Source organism: Myxocyprinus asiaticus, chromosome 1, assembly GCF_019703515.2.
Source record: "Myxocyprinus asiaticus isolate MX2 ecotype Aquarium Trade chromosome 1, UBuf_Myxa_2, whole genome shotgun sequence".
NCBI classification, from domain to species: Eukaryota; Metazoa; Chordata; class Actinopteri; order Cypriniformes; family Catostomidae; genus Myxocyprinus; species Myxocyprinus asiaticus.
The window spans coordinates 11,151,389-11,172,818 of record NC_059344.1 but is presented as its reverse complement, the minus strand read 5'-3'; the positions used below and the strand labels follow the sequence as shown (position 1 = coordinate 11,172,818).

The 21,430-nt window shown below is 39.0% G+C and overlaps 1 pseudogene; it reads left to right on the top strand.

The window, feature by feature from the left end:
- The window catches only part of LOC127449657 (elongation factor-like GTPase 1), a 66,938-nt pseudogene extending 46,296 nt beyond the window's left edge, over window positions 1-20,642 (top strand).
- Window positions 20,643-21,430: the final 788 nt, after the last annotated feature.

Genomic DNA, 21,430 nt, shown 5'->3' with positions numbered 1-21,430 from the left:
TGACTAAGCCCTATATTTGTCTCTGCATATTAAGATGGGTTATACACACCTCGCCTTTAAAGTTGCGAAATTTATTTTAATGGCATCTATCCTGACTAAAGTGATATTAGGTCTGTAAGAAAGCCATTCCTAACTTGATTTCCCAAAAATCTGTAAACACTATGGTCCTCTGGTGCTTTAAAAAGATCAGACTGATCACAGTGTGAATTTGGCAACAGCAGGTCGAAAGTTTCCACTGCTGAAAGTGATCTGTGCTTACCGAAATTCGAAAAACTGCCCCCCAGTGGTCGAAGCTAGAAAGCAAGTTGAATTTTGAGTTGTAAATTATGTAAAACAGTCAACAGGAATGCATATTTTATAGTGCTGTCAGTCCATTAATTTTTTTTATTGTGATTAATCGCATATTTTTTTTGTAGTTAATCACAATTAATCGCAGATTTTGAAAGTGCTGAAATTTGACTCTAAATATACTTCTTTTCCTATCAAAATGCAAAATGTGTTGTTGTGTGTGCATCAGTGTATTGAAACATCACAAAGGTTCCACCCTTCCATCCAGTGTTTATGCTGTATTAATGGTAAATGCTTTAAATCAACAAAGTAACATTAGCTCAACCAGTGACAAAAGTTTGAGGTGAGACACTCTGTTTTAACTGACCAATGAAAATTGGGGGTAGTGTACACAAAACAGTCAGTAGTTTTTGCAATTCTGTTACTTCAACCTTAATGCTTAGCAGATCCAACATTGTATATGCTGTTATGTTTATTTTTCTATATGTGGTATGTCGGCATAGCTGTTGTGCTAAAATATACCTTTGTGAGTTGATCTTTGAAGTCATCTGTGTGGTTAGATGCTGATCTTGTGGGAGAAATCGACCCAGTCAATCAAAGTCACCCAAACCTTCAAACTTAAGACTGGTTAGCTTCGGGAAGCCGCTGCGATTACCATCAAGCCATTTTTATTAGCGACTTTACAGCCTCCAAGTGTTTGTTCATGAACAAGTTTGCAAGTCTGGCTGAAATTGCCCCTTAATTATCCCAGTCTGTGACAGAAGTACTTGACTCATAGCTGATTCTGCGAACTGAACAAACTCGCCTCTGGGGTTCGGTTTCTGCTGTCCTGATGGAAGCACTCTGAGCCTGATGTAATTTCACTGAATGGGATTCGAGGGGTGAGTGAAATCATCATCCTGCTGAGCTGCTGAAATGCTCCATTCAGTTGTCCCAATCCGACAGTTTTTATAAGAATGCACCTTCTTCGATCACTGCCCTCCAATCAGTTACAAAAATGTTGTTATGAGGGGGAAAATTAAAGATGTTCAAAAATGGAGACTCTTGCTGTGCAAATGTGCACATAAAAGTGCAACAGAAGCAATTGAGTAAATTGTTTTAGGGATGAACAATACCTCAGCAAGGTGTATCTATCATAATCCATGCACCATAGCGAGATTGGCCTCCAGTTTCTGCTTTTCCACCTCCCTTGTTTTCTCTCTCGAAACAAATTAGATTTTACAGTTAGCCTTTTTTTGGCATGGACGTTGTGTTTTGGCTTCACTATATGCAACGCATAATGTAAATGAATGAAAACTGACTGAATACTGTTCGCAAGACACTGTCATTTAAGGGTTGAACGTCTGACGCGTCATGACGCATCATGTGACACAACAGCATTACGTTGATTTCCATGAAACGCTTCTACGGGCGCAGCTCCAACAAAAGTGCCTCTGGTAAGAAACCTCTTTTAGTTTTTTCATTGAAACCTGTTTGGGTGTAAAGAGTAACGTCTCTAGTTTTGTTTGATATGCTGCTTTAAAAAAATATTCATTTTTCACACCTCACAGCGCTGATAAACATGATGTACACTTACGTGGATTGTGGGATATTATTCCCTCAAAAGTTGAAAAAAAAAGTGTTAGTTATTTTGAATAGCTTTCCACATTAACACATATGTGGGTCATTTCTCCTTCATTTAAATATAAATTTTGTTATTTAATTTTTTTTTTTTTATCACTATACAGTATGGTTCTATTCATTAACATTAGTAAATGCATTGTGTATCATGAACTAACTATGTACAATGATTTTTTACAGCATTTATTAATTTTGATTGATTTTAATTTATCAAAATATAAAAATGTTTGTTCATATTATTTCATATAGCATAAACTATTGTTAACATGTACAACTTTTCACTTACAAAATGTATTATAATATGTAGAAATTAACATTAACCAAGATTAGTAAATGATGTACATGTATTGTTCATTGTTCTTGACATATTTACTGTGTTTTGTATTTTGACAATGACTTTTTGACATGGTTCTGTCATAGTTTAATTTGTTAAAAATATAGAGAGAACACTGAGGTTTTATTATTATATAAGATTGCATGAAGAGTTGGAAACTTGAAATAAATTTGTACTACATTTTGACATACTGGTATTAATGTTCTTGTATCTCTGTTGTGATTTCGTTTGTTTGATAATTCAGAGAGAAAACTGAGATTTTCTCCAAAAGTAAAACAATAAAAATATATATATATATATATATATATTTTTTTTTTTAATAATTGTAAATGTCCTGAACTTCATTAATTATTCTTATTTACCTGAACATAAACCCAAAAAACTATTTGGTCTATATATATATATATATATATATATATATATATATATATATATATATATATACAGTTTTGCTCAAAAGTTTGCATACCTTTGGAGAATTGGTAATATATGTACCATTTTTAAATAAAAACATGAGTGAGCAGGCAAAACACATTTATTTTATTTCTTATGGGATTCATATTCAACTGTAGGTTATAACAGAATGGCACAATCATAAAATAAAACATGGCAACAAAGAAAAAAATTAAATGACCCCTGTTCAAAAGTCTGCATACCCTTAGTTCTTAATACTGTGTATTGCCCCCTTTAGCATCAATGACAGCGTGCAGTCTTTTGTAATAGTTGTCTACGAGGCTCCAAATTCTCGCAGGTGGTATAGCTGCCCATTCGTCTTGGCAAAATGCCTCCAGGTCATGCAAAGTCTTTGGTCGTCTTGCATGAACCGCACGTTTGAGATCTCCCCAGAGTGGCCGATGATATTAAGGTCAGGAGACTGTGATGGCCACTCCTGAACCTTCACCTTTTTCTGCTGTAACCACTGGAGGGTCAACTTCGCCTTGTGCTTAGGGTCATTGTCATGCTGGAAAGTCCAAGAGCATCCCATGTGCAGCTTTCATGTAGAAGAATGCAAATTGTCTGCCGGTATTTTCTGATAACATGCTGCATTCAACTTGCCATCAATTTTCACAAGATTCCCCGTGCCTTTAGAGCTCATACACCCCCAAAAAATCAGTGAGCCACCACCATTCTTCACATTGGGGATGGTATTCTTTTCACTATAGGCCTTGTTGACCCCTCTCCAAACATAGAGCTTATGGTTGTGACCATAAAGCTCTATTTTGGTCTCGTCACTCCAAATTACAGTGTGCCAGAAGCTGTGAGGCGTGTCAAGGTGTTGTCGGGCATATTGTAACCGGACTTTTTTGTGGCATTGGCGCAGTAAAGGCTTCTTTCTGGCAACTCGACCATGCAGCTCATTTTTGTTCAAGTATCGTCGTATTGTGCTCCTTGAAACAACCACACCGTCTTTTTCCAGAGCAGCCTGTATTTCTCCTGAGGTTACCTGTGGGTTTTTCTTTGTATCCCGAACAATTCTTCTGGCAGTTGTGGCTGAAATCTTTCTTGGTCTACCTGACCTTGGCTTGGTATCAAGAGATCCCCGAATTTTCCACTTCTTAACAAGTGATTGAACAGTACTGACTGGAATTTTCAAGGCTTTGGATATCTTTTTTATCCTTTTCCATCTTTATAAAGTTCCATTACCTTGTTACGCAGGTCTTTTGACAGTTCTGTTCTGCTCCCCATGGCTCAGTATCTAGCCTGCTCAGTGCATCCATGTGAGAGCTAACAAACTCATTGACTATTTATACACAGACAGTAATTGCAATTTAAAAAGCCACAGGTGTGGGAAATGAACCTTTAATTGCCATTTAAACATGTGTGTGTCACCTTGTGTGTCTGTAACAAGGCCAAACATTCAAGGATATGTAAACTTTTGATCAGGGCCATTTGACACTATCGACCATAATATTCTTCTCACTCATCTTGAGTGTATGGTTGGCATCCAGGGTATGGTCCTCCAGTGGTTTGCCTCCTATCTAAAATAAAAGACGTTTTCTGTAAATTTAGGGAATTTTTCTTCTACGTCGGCTCAATTACCATGTGGTGTCCCTCAAGGGTCGATTTTAGGACCCTTAATATTTTCCCTGTATATGCTTCCTCTGAGCTCTATTTTCCAGAAGTACAGCATATCTTATCACAGTTATGCTGACAATTCTCAATTTTATTTCCCAGTGAGCGTAGACAAGAAGTGTTAATTTGATAACACCCTGAATTGCTTCAAAGATATTAAACATTGGCTAGCAAAAATTATTTTACAATTAAATGAAAGCAAAACCAAAGTTCTGATTTTAGGTTCCTAAAGCGTGTGCTTCCAAGTGTAGAGCATGCATTTTAAGAAATTATTTAAAAATATAAGTAATAAATGGCCTGAGTATACACATTTCCTTTAGATTGAAAATTTTCAGTATTTTTATTATTATTATTATTATTTTATTTTTTTACATAAAGATGACTTTTGTATGTAATACATGTTTTGTCCCTTATCTCAAGAATCAGATGTCTTATGCTCTGCTGTCTCTATGGTGCAAATATCACTTAACAAGACATTTTAATGGTGATTGCCCCAGGCCCACACAGGTGGTGTTGTCATTCTCATTAGTAGTGTCAGAGATGGCATGGAAACCTCTTCAGCCTCAAAGCATCACAGTCACTCATATGGGATACATTAGTCACGAGCACAGCAGTAATGAGAAAGATAAATGTTTCCCAGTTTAGCACACCAAGCAACTGTCTGATCTCTCTTGTTTGACACACACAAATACCCACTCTCAAACAATGCATCATTGTGGAGGTGATAAATGTCCCTGAGTACCCTTTTTCAGGTTAAAGGGTTTCATAACCATAATTTCAGCTTGCCTTTTGATTTGCCAGTAAACACACAGATGCAGACTCAAGATCTTTATTAGCAGTGTTCTCATAGTAGTAATGTCACTGCTCTTAGCACAGCATTAACTAAAAGCCTTATAGAAAAGCTTGTATTACATTTTGACAGGATCACAAAATGATTCACGCTGAAATGTTGACATGGCAGCATTGTGTTTAGGTGAGATGCCGAAGCTGGTGCGAGGTACGAGGTTGTTGAACCAGGGTGACCCATGTGCAGAGGTGTTGATACAGGAAACAGGAGAACATGTTCTGGTCACTGCAGGTGAAGTGCACCTACAATGCTGCCTGGATGATTTGAGAGAGAGGTGAAGAAACACACACACCATGTGCAGGCTGAACTGTAACTATCTCTGATCTTTTGCCTGATATTATTGGTTAATACAATAGATAATTGGTTACAACAGTTAGTTCCGGTCCTCGAATCTGATTGGACGAGAGACGTTCCATGAGCACTGATGGTCTCACATCATCAGCACTCCGACGCTTCACTGTGTGTATCACTCCGCTTGTGTTCATGCCATTCTAAACTAAAGTGTAAGAGCAGTGCATATGTGTTAAGAGCTACTGTATGTGTGTCTTTTTACATTTATTTATTTTTTTACATTAGATATGTTAGCCAGCAGGTGGCGGCAAAAGATCATTTTTGTGTGTAATATGAGCCAGTTAGGTGACAAGTGAGTCCGCATCAGCCAGTGTTTACATACAACAGCACTACGTGATTGCTCATTTTACTACTACGCTACTAAAGCTAGGAAATAGCTTTAAACAAACAACTTCAGCATTAAGGCTCATCACAGCTGAGAGACACAACAGACTGATTAATTACACAACTCAAGGCACTTACCTCTTACTGGACTTTCCACATTGGAGAGGACGTGCTGTTTAAAATGGCGGAGAAGATTGCAGTTTCTATAGTGAAAGAATTTTGTGCACTGGCTACCGTGGAATTTTTCCACTGAGAAAGCTGATCTTCAGAAAGCTGACAGCATCTCTACTTGGGTGTGGCAACAGGTGATCGCACACGCTCCATGTCGCTCTCTCTCTCTCTGTCTCTCTCTCTCTCTCTCACACACACACACACACATCCATCTTTGTTTATCCAATAACTTGTTAGAAACAGCACAAGCCGTGATACTGTTTCTGAAGTGCCATTTTTGAATTACTAACGAATGCATGACAATGCCCCTGTGAACAAAGTGAGGTCCATAAAGAAATGGTTTACTGTGTCTGGCGTGGAAGAAATTGACTGGCCTGCACAAAGCCCAGACCTGAACCCCACTGATCACTTTTGGGGTGAACTGGAACAGCAACTGTATGTCAGGCCCCATCGACCAACATCAGTTCCTGACCTCAATGATAGCCTTGTGTCTGAATGAGAGCAAATACCTGCAGCCATGTTACTACATACAGTATAGTGGAAAGCCTTCCCAAAAGAGTGGAAGCTGTTATTTTGAAGCTCCAAAAATCACAGACAGTCAGCATAAACTTCATCCATACATAATACATTTTGTATTAATTTGTGTATTCTAAAGCGATACGATCGCTTTTGGTGCGAAAAAGATCAATATTTAAGTCATTTTTAACTCTAAATCATCGCTTCCGGTAAGCTTCACGAGAGGGTGGAGTTCAAGCAGCCTCTCGTATGACATATTCACGTTGCCATGATACGGACGTAATCTCACATTCTCATCTCGGTTGAGACATCCAGGATGAGCACACAAGAAACAGATAAATACAGATCTAAACCAAAACCAACCAAGCTACTGTACAGCGTTCCTACTCACTTGTAAACAGTGCTGCTCTCCCGGCTGTGACGCACATGCGTTAGTTCTTGCGTGTTTCAAATGCCAATGCGATTATGTCACATGCGCGTACCACTGCCAACTGGAAGCATGATTTTGAGTTACAAAAATTACTTAAATCTTTTTCACATCAAAAGCGATCGTGTCTCTTTAGAAGACATTATTTTAACAGCTGGTGTCGTATGGATGAAGTTTATGCAAACTGTCTATAATTTTTGGATCTTCAAAAGAGAAATCACCATCCATTTTAAGGACCTACTGTGCTAAGATATTTTTCTATTTTTCTTCAAATGTTTTCTGGTGAAGAAAGAAAGTCATACACACCTGGGATATAATTAATGTGAGTAAATGATGAGAGAATTTTCATTTGGGGGTTAACTATCCCTTAAGTCATGAAGGTTAAACTAAAAATCACAGAGTGGTCTTATTTGACAGTTTGATTTGACAAAAGAAACCCTTAGAATTTAAAAGTTGTAGATGCTTTCCCCCATTTTTATAAGAAACCAGGCCACATTTGGTTTGCCCTTGAATTTTACTTAGGATAAACAGCATGTCTACATAAATTAGCAGCACCACATGCTAAATATCGGTTAGAGCGGTGTTAGCATTAGTTGCTTAATCCATCACATCTGCCCTTGCATATCATTAGCTGGGCCTTTTTTTCAATACTGTCTAAATATAAATCCTTAATCTAGGTCAGCCTGTGGGTCTTGAGAGCCTGTCAAAATGATTCAAAATGATTCGCTACTAGTTGTTACCTGCGAGCCACGAAATTGGTTTGTCAATTGAGTGTTTGCAATTTCGTGGAATTCTCTCTGGTCATGTCTCTATAGCATTAGATTTCTAATTGGCTGAATCTGAAAAAGTACATATCTGGGTCATATATCACCTCATAATCAAAAGGGGGGAAAAAATCTAAATACATTTTAGCAGAAAACGAATAAGCCTATTTTTTAGGACCATTAAGATTTTAGATTTTCCATCCAAAGTTGTTAACTACAATGCAAAATTATCTAATTGTCATTGCTGTAATTAAGGGGGAAAAAATATAATTCCCATTACTGCAATAATGAAAATCTTCCAGTCTGGAGACTGAAGCTGTCCAAATATCATCAAGATGGTGCCGCGAATGCCGCCTCGGTGTGTAGCTCTTCAGTTCTTTTGTTGTTTTTGTTTGTTTGTCCTGTGTTTAGTAATATTTTTCCAGTCAGTTTTACCAGGGACGAACTGCTGAACATTCGGCAGCATATACCAGACAACCTTTTCCCGGTTTTTGAATATTCAGATGTTTTGCTGGACATTTTAGTCAGAGGTGCAGCTGTGTTGTTTAAATGTGCTATGAGATGCAGGCGAGGGAGACGAGCAGGTGCACTGGTCAGGCTCCGTCGGCACAGCTTTCTAACAACGCTGCCGAGTATTCATCTAGCGAATCTCCACTCTCTTCCTAACAAAACAGATGAACTACATCTCCTCACCCGTACAAACAAAGACTTTTCAAACTCTGCTGCCTTGTGCTTCACAGAAAACTGGCTGAGTGAAGCCATTCCGGACAGCGCGTTACATCTGCCGGGCTTTCAGCTGTTCAGAGCGGATCGTATCGCGGAGTTAACGGGGAAAACAAGGAGGCGGTGGAACATGCTTTTACATCAATGAAAGTTGGTGTACAGATGTAACAACGTTAAAAAGGATGTGCTGTCCTAATTTGGAAGCGCTCTTTATTAACTGTAAGCCATTCTACTCACCGCGGGAGTTTTCCTCGTTTATTCTGGTGAGTGTGTATATCGTGCCAAACACGTGTGGGAACACAGCGCTGCAACAGCTGACTGATCAAATCACAGACACAGAACAACAATACCCTGTCTCAGTTATTATTATTCTTGGGGATTTTAACAAAGCAAATGAACACGTGAACTGCCCAAATACAAACAGCACATTACATGTCCCACCAGAGACAGGAACATACTGGATCATTGTTACACAACAATAAAGGATGCATATCGCTTTGTCCCTAGAGCATCTTTGGGACTCTCTGATCACTGTCTGGTTCATCTTCTTCCAACCTACAGGCAGAAAGGGATGTGTGCTCCCCCAGGGATATGTGCTCTCCCCATTACTCTTCTCCCTCTACACCAATGACTGCATCGCCAAGGACCCCTCTGTCAAGCTCCTGAAGTTTGCAGACGACACCACTGTCATCGGCCTCATCCGAGATTGACGATGAGTCTGCATACAGAAGGGAGGTTGAACAGCTGGCTTACTGGTGCAGTCAAAACAACCTTGAGCTGAACACGCTCAAAACGGTGGAGATGATTGTGGACTTTAGGAGGAACACCCCAACACTAACCCTCCTCACCATTCTAAACAGCACTGTGGCAGCAGTGGAGTCATTCAGGTTCCTGGGCACTACCATCTAACAGGACCTGAAGTGGGAGACACACATTGACTCCATTGTGAAAAAGGCCCAGCAGAGGTTGTACTTCCTTACAGGTGCTGCTGATACAGTTCTACTCAGCAGTCATTGAGTCTGTCCTCTGCACTTCAATAACTGTCTGGTTTGGTTCAGCTACGAAATCAGACATCAGAAGACTACAAAGGACAGTTCGGACTGCTGAGAGGATTATTGGTTGCCCCCAACCATATGGGGTGAATATGACTCCAGCATTTCTTGAAAGTTTTAGTAAGATTTAGCCACTTTTCTCATGGAAGAAGAGAAACAAGTATCAGTAATATTATAAAGTATTCTCTACCCAGTAACCATGACGTCTGTGAATGCTTACATTATCTGGACAGATTTGCATTCTATTTTAAGCAACCATTTTTTGTAAAACACATCTGATAAACATCTTAAACAGAGCAAAGTTACACATATTTAAATCATAAATGTCACAACACATCTACTAAATGTTGTTCTAGCACTCGACGGGGAATGTTTTAGCGATATATTGCAGATGTGCAAATGCTCAATGCAATTATCTACCAGATAAAATTGCACATATTGAAAAGATATTTCAGTGTTTTCAGGGTAAAGGCCTTGGTTGAGATGTAAAAAGAATCATTAAAAATGAAAGTTCTGTCATTATTTACTCATCAAAAGTATACATTTTTTGGTTCAAAAGTAGAAATTCTTGACAGCCATGGTCACTATGAACCGCCGTTGAATGGCAAGAGCAGCATAACGATTTTATTTTTCTGTCACACTAAAAAAATAAATAAAAAAAAATAACAGCATGCAGGTTTGGAATGAAATGACGATGAGCAAATAATGACAGGATTTTCATTTTTACATTAACTTTTCCTTTAATTATCAGAGAAACTCAGATTCTCAAAATCTTATCTTAATCTTATCTTAATCTAAATCTTATTTAAAGAAAGAAAACAAATCAGACAATGCTTTTGTTTTGTGGCACAGTGTAATTTGTCACCTAAAATGCAAATGGAACAAAGTTATTCTTTGTTTAATTTGGGAGATTTTGATAACTCTTGGCACTGTTTATGCAACTGTTTGCTGCATTTTAAATGTAAATTAGATGACTAGTAATTGTGAAGCTCTTCTGTTTTGCTTGTGTTATAAAAAATAAAAAATGGCCAGGCTTTTTGGAAACGTGCCAAAATGTCTTCTGTTGTGATTTCTATGCTGCTATGGTACAATGTTGGCTGTGTGTCATGATTTGTTATTTTGTTGTTTGTCAAGAAACAATTGATAATGTTTAATGCCAAAGAGTATGAAAAGCCAGAGCAAATAGACCAGGACAAATGAGTAAGAAAGAGACACATGTACTCAAAAGAAAGGAAAGCCAGTGAGCAATATGACACATTTTGTGGATGTAAGATTAAACTGAAGGATCCTGACTTGGCTCTGTTCAAACAGTGACTGGCTTGTGAAATCACACCGACATTATTTTGCTAAAAAATCTGGTAATGGTGTAAGGAGACACAAATGAGCTCTCACACTCTCCCCATCTGGTGCTCTGCCTTGAGCTGTGGGCCTGTAAATTAGCACACGTGTTATTTTGTGCTGTTTTCCGTCATCATGAAAGCCTTTTTGCCCAAACGTTCTCAGCTCGAGCGTGTTTAACTGCCATCGATGGGGGGGGGTGAGATCTCTCAGAGGTGTAATTTGGCTTGACTGTAATGAGGCCATCTTGTCAGGGTTTGGAAAAGCTCAGACTAATGCATAAGATGTACATAAACATGCTTAAACTCCCTATTGACTGAGATATGTCCCTGTTCCCTACACAAGAACAACTTATTTGTATTTCTCTTCGCCCATCTCTCTCTCATTCTTTCATTCCTCCTCACTTGCCTTCCTCTCCTCTCCCAGACTTACTGACTGAATGTAGGAACGCATTTACAAAATCAACTATTCAATAGGTTGTGTAATTGATCCTTCGCTAAGCTCTGCCCCCCTTGGTTACGGTTGCTCGCTCTGACAAGCTCTGCAGAACTCCCCATTGGAATGAAAGGGAGACTGCCATGAACAACGCGTTTTTTGGCTAAATATTCTTATAAACTAAATGGATAATATTTTTACGTAGGCAGGTATGAAAAGTTACATTGTAATGCATAATTCAGTTTTTTGTAAAATAAATTGTTAAATTACACAATAATTTGATTAAAAACTGTGTAGACTGTGAATCAGAATCAAGGCAAAGGATTATTACAGTCATTTGAAAAGAGAAAAAATTATACATTTAATAGCAATTACACATTTAATAACATTAGCGTAAGTGAACAGAGCTGTTTATAACGTCTCATAACACACTCATTTTTATGCTGTGAAGTGTTTATGTACTATCGCTTTTACTATTACTTGAATCAATACATAAATGAATTAACGTTCATTTATTAGCTTTAATTTACCTAGGAGCAAATGTAGGTATCGTTGCAGATGTTATATGTTAATTTGGGAATGAGGGCTGACACAGTTTAATCCATAACATGCACTTCTCCAGATGTAATTAAATTGTATTTTATTTTATTTTTTTAAAGAAAGAAAAACACTTTGGGTATCCTCTCTGGGTAATTCGTTTCACTATTATGTAGGTTCTACTGGTTGTTTAGATCAGTGTTACTATCAGTTATTAATTAATATTTAAATTAAATAATAGAATCTAACTCATTAAAACCTTATATGGGGCACCAGTAAACGTAGTGCGCTACATTCAGGAGCGGGTTTGGTTATTAGCAATAATTAATAATTATCAAAAGATAATGATCAATTATTAAAATCAATAGAACATTGATTTGAATCAATGTTAGCTCTTTTAATCCTTCACATCAACAATCAAACATAACCATCAAATTCAATAGAATATTAATTATTATCAAAGATAATCATTAATTATTAAAATCAATGGAACATTGATTAGAATTAACACTAGCTTATTGATCCTTCAAATGTAACAATCATCAAAGATAATTATCAATTATCAAAATCAATAGAATATTAATAAGGATTAATATCGCCGGGGCACCACCCTGGAATCAGGGACTAATAACCAGACAGTATAACAGTCTCAATATTAGATTGTTCTCTTAAGAAAATCGACATTCAAAAGGAAACAATGAAGACTTGAATCCGAGCACTGACATCCCCTGCCAGCATCTGACACAGGTGTATGCAAAACAAACCAAAACACTTCTCTTTGAAATATAACAAGTTTATTTATGCAGTAATATCAATTAATAATCAATACAATGCAGTCAATAAACTTCCGACTTACAACTACAAACTAAACAGTGTCATGATTAGATATGGTAACCAAAATAAGCCTATAACACATGAGAGGAAGGTAGGTGAGTGTGTGTGTGTGTGTGTGTGTGTGTGTGTGTGTGTGTGTGTGTGTGTGTGTGTGTGTGTGAATGTGTGAATGGGTGTGTGTGTAAGGTGTGACGTGCACAAAATGGCAGACGTGACTCTCGTGGAGAGTACGTCACGCAAGATTTCCGGCCAGAGAATATGGCCACGAATGTGGGCGGAGAGAAGCCGGTTAATGGCGTCTACCTGTTTAACGCGTGTCTCCGCTTGTACGATAACTTAGTGACAAAGCTGAGCTTTATCACGAAGTTATCTACTAGCCAAAAGTGTGTGCGAGAATGTTTGTGAGGGGTCGCGTGTGTGTGTGGTTAGTACGAGAGAGAGAGAGAATAAAGTGGCAGCACCAAAGCCAGTTTCGTGATTGTGGGAGAGAAAACAGCTGTTAGTTTATCACTCAGAGACGCGATGGACGGCTCGTAAACCGTCCCGTGGTCTTTGGTTCTTTAATGGATAAACTCAGTGTGCCGGTCTCACCCGCGATTGCGGAAATACACAACAGTCCAATGTGGTTGGACTACAACACAACAGATCTCATTCATGATAACAGTACATTACAGTAATACCTTGAGTATTATTAGCAGCAATGAGCGGACTCGGCGGTCCGTAAACTGTACAAGCAATAACCTTGATACACAGATGTAAACCTCTTACTTGAATCGTATGAGGACGCAGGTAGAATGTGTGTTCATCCATCCTTTAACTCCGACTCAGTTCCTCGAGGCTCGGGTGATGACGGGAGGCCGTTTCCTCACTTTGTCGGCGGGCGGTACGGCTGCTGACTCTCGGCGGGCTGGCGGAGAAATCAGCGACATCGACTTGATTGAAGAGGGAAGAGAAATCTTTTTCTCTTCACTTCTGCAGGCAAACAGATGAAGATGCGGATTGCTCGGTGGTCTCCTTCGGATCCGTTAGAGAGTTCGGTGGAGATTGTATGGCCACAGTTTCAAGTCGGATGTTACTTCCTTGTGCCACGAGGCTAAACCTGAGAGCAATGATGAGCTGCGTCTACACACGGTGAGCAAAGTTAATGAAAGCAATGCCCGGAAGTGTCTCAGAGTTATTTCTACTCCCGATGACGTCATGGTTGAGGGCCGTTCTGTTGTGTGCCTCATCCAATAGGAGTTGAGAGTTCGATCCTTTAGTGAGCAAGGCTTCATGGAATTTGTAGTCTGTTTTGGACTCCCTTTGTTTGCTTTTGGCGCGGTTTTTATCAGTAAGATTTATGACTGTTTGTGGGCCTCAGTCAGGTTTTACGACTGTGTTAGGCCTGCCTTTGTCCTCTATCTGAATTCATGAGGCCCAACAATTAAAAATGACCCAGCAACAATGTGTTTTACATTTTTTTGGATTATTTTGATAAAATCCTGCTTAAAATTACTCAAACGCACATTACTTCCATAGGCTGTCATTGGAAAATAGCAAACACGTGTCAGAGTAATGGCGGCAGGGCAAAAGTTGCTAAGACAGGATTGGTCAGGAGCACTTTTAAGGTGGGGCTTAGCGAAGGGTCAATTAGCTGACTAGTTAGTATTAAAGTAATTATGAAATCAAAATTGACCCTGTTTACTTTCTTATTACATGTTCCTGCTGCAATCGTGCACAATTCATGAGTGCACGCCTTGTCGGATTTAGCCACAAGTGGCTCTTTCTTAAAAATCGAGTGGCTCGCTGGGTGTATCTTCATTCACCAACACATTCACAACCACGTGATCCCATTCTGAAATTACACCCACTTTTCACAATCCATCAGTTCCTGATAGATAAAATCACATACCTCCCTAATTTTTTTTTTTCATTCAGTATCCTGTTTCACACTGAAATGCTTCCGATTGCTCAAGTAAAATGGGATGTGAAGGGCATTTCATGTTGACTTCAACAGTTCTTTTTAATTTTCACTCTCATGTAGGAAGGAGCAAAGTTCGCTGCTTTGACAGCTCAAGCAGGTTAGCTCAACAATGCAACCTCCAAATGCCTAGGTGAAGTCTTCCAAGTACTGTTCTCTTGGCCTCAACACATCTGCCGCCTCTTCTCTAAATAACTTGCATCCTTTCTGCAATGTGTAAGAAGAAAAAAAAGAGTGTTTTTGATTGATTTATTTTTACTTTCCCCATGTGCTGCACATAGAGGTCTGCATTCCCGTGGAACTCCCGCATAACCCGTGGGACCCTAGTAGATTTCTCACATCGCGGAATAACATTTCTAAGTTGAAGGCGGGAGCGGACTGTACTTCCAGTGAGTGGTGTGTGGAAGCGGGTGGTCAGAGAAGAGCCTGAAAAATCTGATGTGGATATCTTTTTCATGTTACTAATACGAGTGGAAAAAATTAAAAATAAAGAGTGATTATTATTTTATTTTACAATTCATTTATTTTGTATAAAAATAAACAGAAAATACAATGTAAAAATATGCACACAGCACGTGCATTAAATTATCTAATATTTAGAGCAGGCTATGCAGTTAGTCAAAGGGGCTTTAAAAGAATGGCAGACCAAAGCGTGGACATCATAGGATGTGAAAATCAGCCTAGAAAATGGTCAGTTTAGTGTTAAGAAACAACCTCAGGCAAGTCAGATGGGCATCATGTCATACATCATTCGATAATAGCAATAACAGGAAAATAAAACATGTTTTGTACACTTCTTGTTTATTTGTATGGCTTTTTTCCTATGTGGAAAACAAATGCAGGGTTGCGGGAACAGGAGCGGTTGGAAAGAAAATCACTGCGGGCAGAGAGCGGGTGAACAAAATTCATCGGAAGTGTTTGGGTGCTGGATAGAAACTTGCAGGAGCAGGATGAAACAAACAGTTCCACGCAGACCTCTAGCTGCAAGTCCTTACAAGCAAATTCAAAAGTGGTTTTCTTTAAAATAACTGCCATTTCACTTAACCCTAACCAACCAATTTAATTTTTAAAAACATGGAAGGTTATCAGTGTGGTTCTCAACTGTTGGATCTGTTCTGATTCATGACTACAGGGAAATTGCAGCTAATTGTATAATTGTGCTTAGTTAGGATCCCAAAATAAATAAGCTTATCCACTCTGCATCCCATCAAACTGTACAGTATTTTGGCACAAATGCAATCTGTCACTTGGAAGAAGCTAGCCAAATTCGTCAGATTCCAACATTGTGGCATGACATGCCCTTATCTTTGAAAACAATGAACAAAACTTTGCAAGGTAAAAGAAGATATGACCCAGACTACACTAAACATGGTTTTACTGTCGAAATTAAAATTCACAATTTTCCTATTAACCCTACCGTGTGTGCATACTGTTGGTCCTACGCAGTTCATGATAATATTAATAAACTTAAAACTTACAAAAAAATGTTTAGGACATTTTTGTTTACTTTTGTATGATAAGCAGTTTTGGTACTGTGTTGGGTCACAACTTGAAGTCCAGTGTAAAATCTGGGTCCTGATGTACACCTAATTCAGAACCACTGGTTTGGTTTTCATACAGACTGATCTGACAGTGAATTCGGAAACAGTAAGTTGACTTTTCTTTTGCTAAAATTGGTCTTTGCTTACGGAAATATGAAACACTGCCCCAAGTGGCCTAAACTGTAAGTGTTGTTGGATGTATGAGTACGTGTGAGCTTCATTTCACGGGTGTGAAGTCTAAAGTATACTTCGGTTTGAGCGTTCGCGAACAGTCGAACGCAAGCCTGTCAACGTATACTTAATTATACTGTGTGTGCATACATGGGGTTGGCACAAGCGCGCTACGACAGCTATGAGATACTATATTGTTATTTCTCTTCAGGAGTTTAGACCCATAAAGGTGCCTTTATAGTCCTTCAGACTCTAGTTATACAACTGCAGGTATCTCCTGACCTCCTGACACGTGCTGTTGATGTTTTTACCTTTGTCCCCTGATGTTTACCGGCGGTTACATCTTCTAGTGCTTTTTTGTGACAACAATGGCTCAGATCAGAGTATTTCCGCCTTGTAGACTCACTAATTAGTGCAAATAATTCCAGGCGCATTCTGCGTGTTCAAAGACGTGCGGTTAGAAAAATTGGGTTGTGAAGCAAGTTGTTTTCAGCATATTTTATAAACCGTACCCCCCAACCCACACCCCAAAGCTAAATCTAACCATCAGAGGAGTAAAATATAATGTTAGAGGGAAAATGCAACCTCCAGATAATGCTAGTTACTGATTCCTTTGTGGTTTCAACGTGGGATCTGAACCCGGGTCTCCCACACTGCTGATGCAATGTGCTTCTGGTTGTGCCACAGGCTGGAGCCCATGCAAAAATGTCTTATAGGAGATGGTGCTTGTCATTGAGTCAGCATTATGTGGCCAGTCCAAGGGTACCGGAACTCTCTGAAACAGCATGCTGACTTCCTATGTGATCAGGTTTTTTCTCTAATTGGAGTGTTATATGGTCACTAGCTCATTAGCCCACACCAATGGCTTATAAGTGGAAAGCCAGGGGTGAGAAACCATCAGACCCTGAGCTGTTAGGTTGGGGGCAGAAGGGGTCAACCCTGAGGTCAGGAGATGCTGACAGCGGTGTTTACTCCACAGCCTGTTGGAGTCTGAGTGGCGTTTAAAGTTATATCATCAGACCCTGATGTCAAAGCAGTTCAGTGATAGCCTGTCCAGACCAGTGACGCAGCGCCTGTCCTCGAGCCATTCAAAACTAGGTTGTGTTATGCCCTTAGTCTCGGGACAATGACATCACAGCCTCAGCAGAAAATAGGTCAACTGCCAGATTGCATGAGCTGCGAGAAATCCTCTGATGTGTTGATGGTTGTCTTGATTCAAGGAAACGTATTGTCTGGGGGATTATATACAGTAGATGCTTTGCCAATTTTTAGTGCTTTCGTCTGATTGAAATGCCTGTTAATTATGCAATTTTGTATCAGTGTGGTGCTTACTCACATAATGACGAGTTGAAAGATGTGTTATTGATTGTTTTGACTGAAGGAAGCAAATTGTTGATTGGGCGAGCATTTAGTTGTTTTCCCAATTATTTTTTTTTTTGCCTTGTAAATGCTTTGTATTATGCAGTTTTGTATCTGGATGCAACATAACATGGAAAAACTCAGAATTAAACATGCAAAAATATTATCGAGTGATTATGAACAATTGTCCCAAATGCATTAATTTGCAAATTGTTCTATGATATCTGTGGAATAAACATTGATTTGATTGGGACACATTGGTTAATAGACAGTTACAATGAATGAGTGTGGGCCAAATTATGGGGGGCAAACATTTTTCAGAATGATTATGAAGTCTTAGCTCTTTTTCTTAGCTAAACTTTCAAGTCTAATATGTTAACATAAAGCAATACCAAACACCCTTAATAGTGTTTATTAACATAATATTTTAGGGCAACTGCAAAGTTAAGAAATGAAAAACATTTTAAAGAGCCGATGATGCCCATAAAAAAGGTCAACCCACGTAAAAAACTGGACAGTGAAAAATGTCTATTCTTCCTCTTTACCTTTACAACTCCCATTCAGTGTGAAAAAAATAGCCTAAAAAAAATCCCTTTTAGGAGCACTACAGACTCAAAAGCTGGTGCGTCAAATCAAATTCTACAGAATTTTGGTGCAAATTCATCTGTTTATATGGCTGATACTAATACAGCATTTGGTCCAGTGTTTGTTCCAACACTTCTGCTGTTATGCATTTAAAAAATATTATTATTTAGCCTATGTCATGGTAATAATTTTGCATACTGTTGGACCTATGCAGTGCATGGTAATATTTCTAAATTGCATGTTTGATTTCAGGACATTTTATGTTATAATTGTACAATAAATGTTTTAGGTATTGTATTAAGTCACCTCTAGTAGCAAAACCAGTGGAGAACCACTGGTTCACACCACATTGCCAAAGTTTCAAATTCCTTCAGCGAGATTACAGGGCTACTTTGTAGATAAAGTTAGAAAGACCTGAAAGATGATAAAGTCAGAATGTGTGAGAGAAATTATTAATTTCTAATGCATTTATAAGTTTGTAAATAACAAAAATAATGTTGTTGAAGAGGAAGACAGTGGCACAAAGACAGCACTTAAGAGGAAGTTTACAGTGTGAATCATCTCAAACCACGAGCTGTCAGCAGTGAGACAGCATAGCCTGCAGACTGCCCAGTCACACTCTCAGCTCTGCTTCGCTCTCTCAGGAGGCTTCTAGTAAACAGTTTCCACTGGATTATCTGCTTCCCAAACAGTCCCATCACCGTCTGGGTCTAACTGGATTACTGGAAGTCTCTGTGTTGTCTCTGAGAAGACAGCAATCATGTCAACCGTCTGCTCCACTTAACAAAGCCTAGTGACCCATGAGACCTCAGAGGCTAACTGTCAGAATTAACCAATGACCCAGAGTGTTTATGTCCCTTATTAGATTTAGGCCGTTATCATATATCAAGACATGCATTATGTATAACTACATACAAATATAACACATACTATATAACCTTGGATTCTGTCTGGGCCTCTCCCAGTGTATATAATATTCTTAGGAGTCAGTGTGCCGCACTATCCGGCAGTATGTTTATGTCTGGTTGTGTTAGGATGGTTATGTTTTCTTACACAGGCAGAAAGAGATTAATGTGTATTTGAATATTTTCTGCATGAATGGACGATTGTAAATTAGATTTTACTATTCCATAACAACTTGCTGAAGAATCAGAGCTTGGCTCTTACTTTTGGCTGAACACCAGCACTAACTTTCTTTCATGTCCTCCTAGTTGCTTTGAAAAATAAGGCTTTTACATAACAGTTTTTTAAAAAAAATTTATTATTTCAATTCTATGTTCCAATTCTCAATGCCAATTGCGGTACCACAATTATTTTTTTTAATTTTTTTTTTTTTTTTTACTTGGTACCAACATTTGCAATAAGTACTTTTGACATTATCGTTTTGGTATTTACTTAAATCTTATTTTCTTATGGTCCTCAAGGTTTGCTAAAATTGAGATCAATGCTTCCGAACCTATTATACCATTCTGCGAGATGGTGGTCCAGCTGTCCAAAGTGGACACGGTGAATGAGGAGCTGGGTAAGCAACAGAAGGTCACTGTAATTCACCAGGTAAAGGAAGAACAAACCAAGAACCCTGAAGGCATCCAGGTGGATTCCACTGGTCTTGTCATGTTCACCACCCCTAACAAGATGGCCACGGTCAGGGTATGGGCTATCCCTCTTCCTGAGGAAGTCACTGCCTTCTGGAGGGCAATGTAGAGCTTATCTGCACAATGGAGCTGTTCAGCCTGTTTTCCTGGGAGGGCAAGAATCTGGACATCAACTAGACAAATCCAGGACATCAGGGTAAAGTTGGAGAGCCACCTGCAAGGCTACAAATGGAGGGGTGCAGTGCAGCATATCTGGGCATTTGGTCCTCACCGCTGCAGGCAAAATGTTCTTCTCAACAGTGTTGAGGGTTGCCGGAGACCTTCCCTGTGGCAATGTCTGGAACAAAAGAAGGAGAAAGCTGAGGCCACCACACTTAGAGACGTTGACAACAGCATTGTTAGTGGCTTCCAGTTGGCCATACTTTCTGGCCCCATGTGTGAAGAACCTTTGATGGGGGTCTGCTTCTCGGTAGAGACCTGGGACATGAAGTTATCCACACCTCTAGCTCAGCAAGACTCAGTAGATGAGGACTCAACTTCTCAATATGCAGAGACAAGAAATGGCAATCAACATTCTGCAGGAGCAGAGCAGAAGTCGTGGAGAGTTCAGTGGACTGTTACGGCTGTTCTCAGGGCAACTCATTGCTGCTGTGATGGAGGCCTGCCGATATGCCTTCCATGCCAAACCTCAACGGCTAATGGCTGCAATGTACACCTGCGAGATCATGGCCACTGCTGAGGTCCTAGGTAAGGATGCACCGAACCGATACCTGGATCGGTATCGGCTCCAATACTGAAGAATTTAGACTGATCGGGTATCAGTACGACGAGCCCGATCCAAATCCAATACTGTGTGTTAGTCATGTCAATTACTGTCAAACTCCAAAAATGACATAAAAGAACCATAAAAACACTATTAAAGCAGTTCATATGTCTCGTGCATTTTATTCAAATCCACTTGAAGACATGCGATAGCTCTGTGAATCACAAAAGGCTGTGTTTAATAAGTAAATATATAGTATGCGTAGCGCCAGCACATTAGCGAATGGTGCTGCTCTAAATATATAGTATGCGCAGCACCAACGTGTTAGTGAATGGTGCTGCTCTGTTGACACGATGCACTCATGGCTATTTTTAGCCTTCACAGCAGTGCGCAATACTTGAGCGCTTCTCAAGAACAGCATCTCAGATGTAGATGCTCAATAGTTCGGTTCACTTATAATACGCATTTAAAAAGGCACCGGAGGTGCATTTTACCAGAATTTAAGAAGCGAATTAAACTACTGTGAACTTGCCTACAAACAGACACATACTGGACTTCCTGGAGAGTTTAGAATGTCAAAATAAAAGTGTATGGGTTTAAAAAGTGCACAATTTAAATATATTACTTTTGTATTTAAAATTCAAATTAAAAGTCAATAATAATAATATTAATAATTTATTATTATTATTATTATTATTATTATTATTATTATTGTCATCATTAGTATTTGTTTACAATTTATAACAATATTCATATTGAATGGGTTCCAAAAATAACTGTGTGAATGAAAAGACTGATGTCTTACAACTAAATTGAACAAAA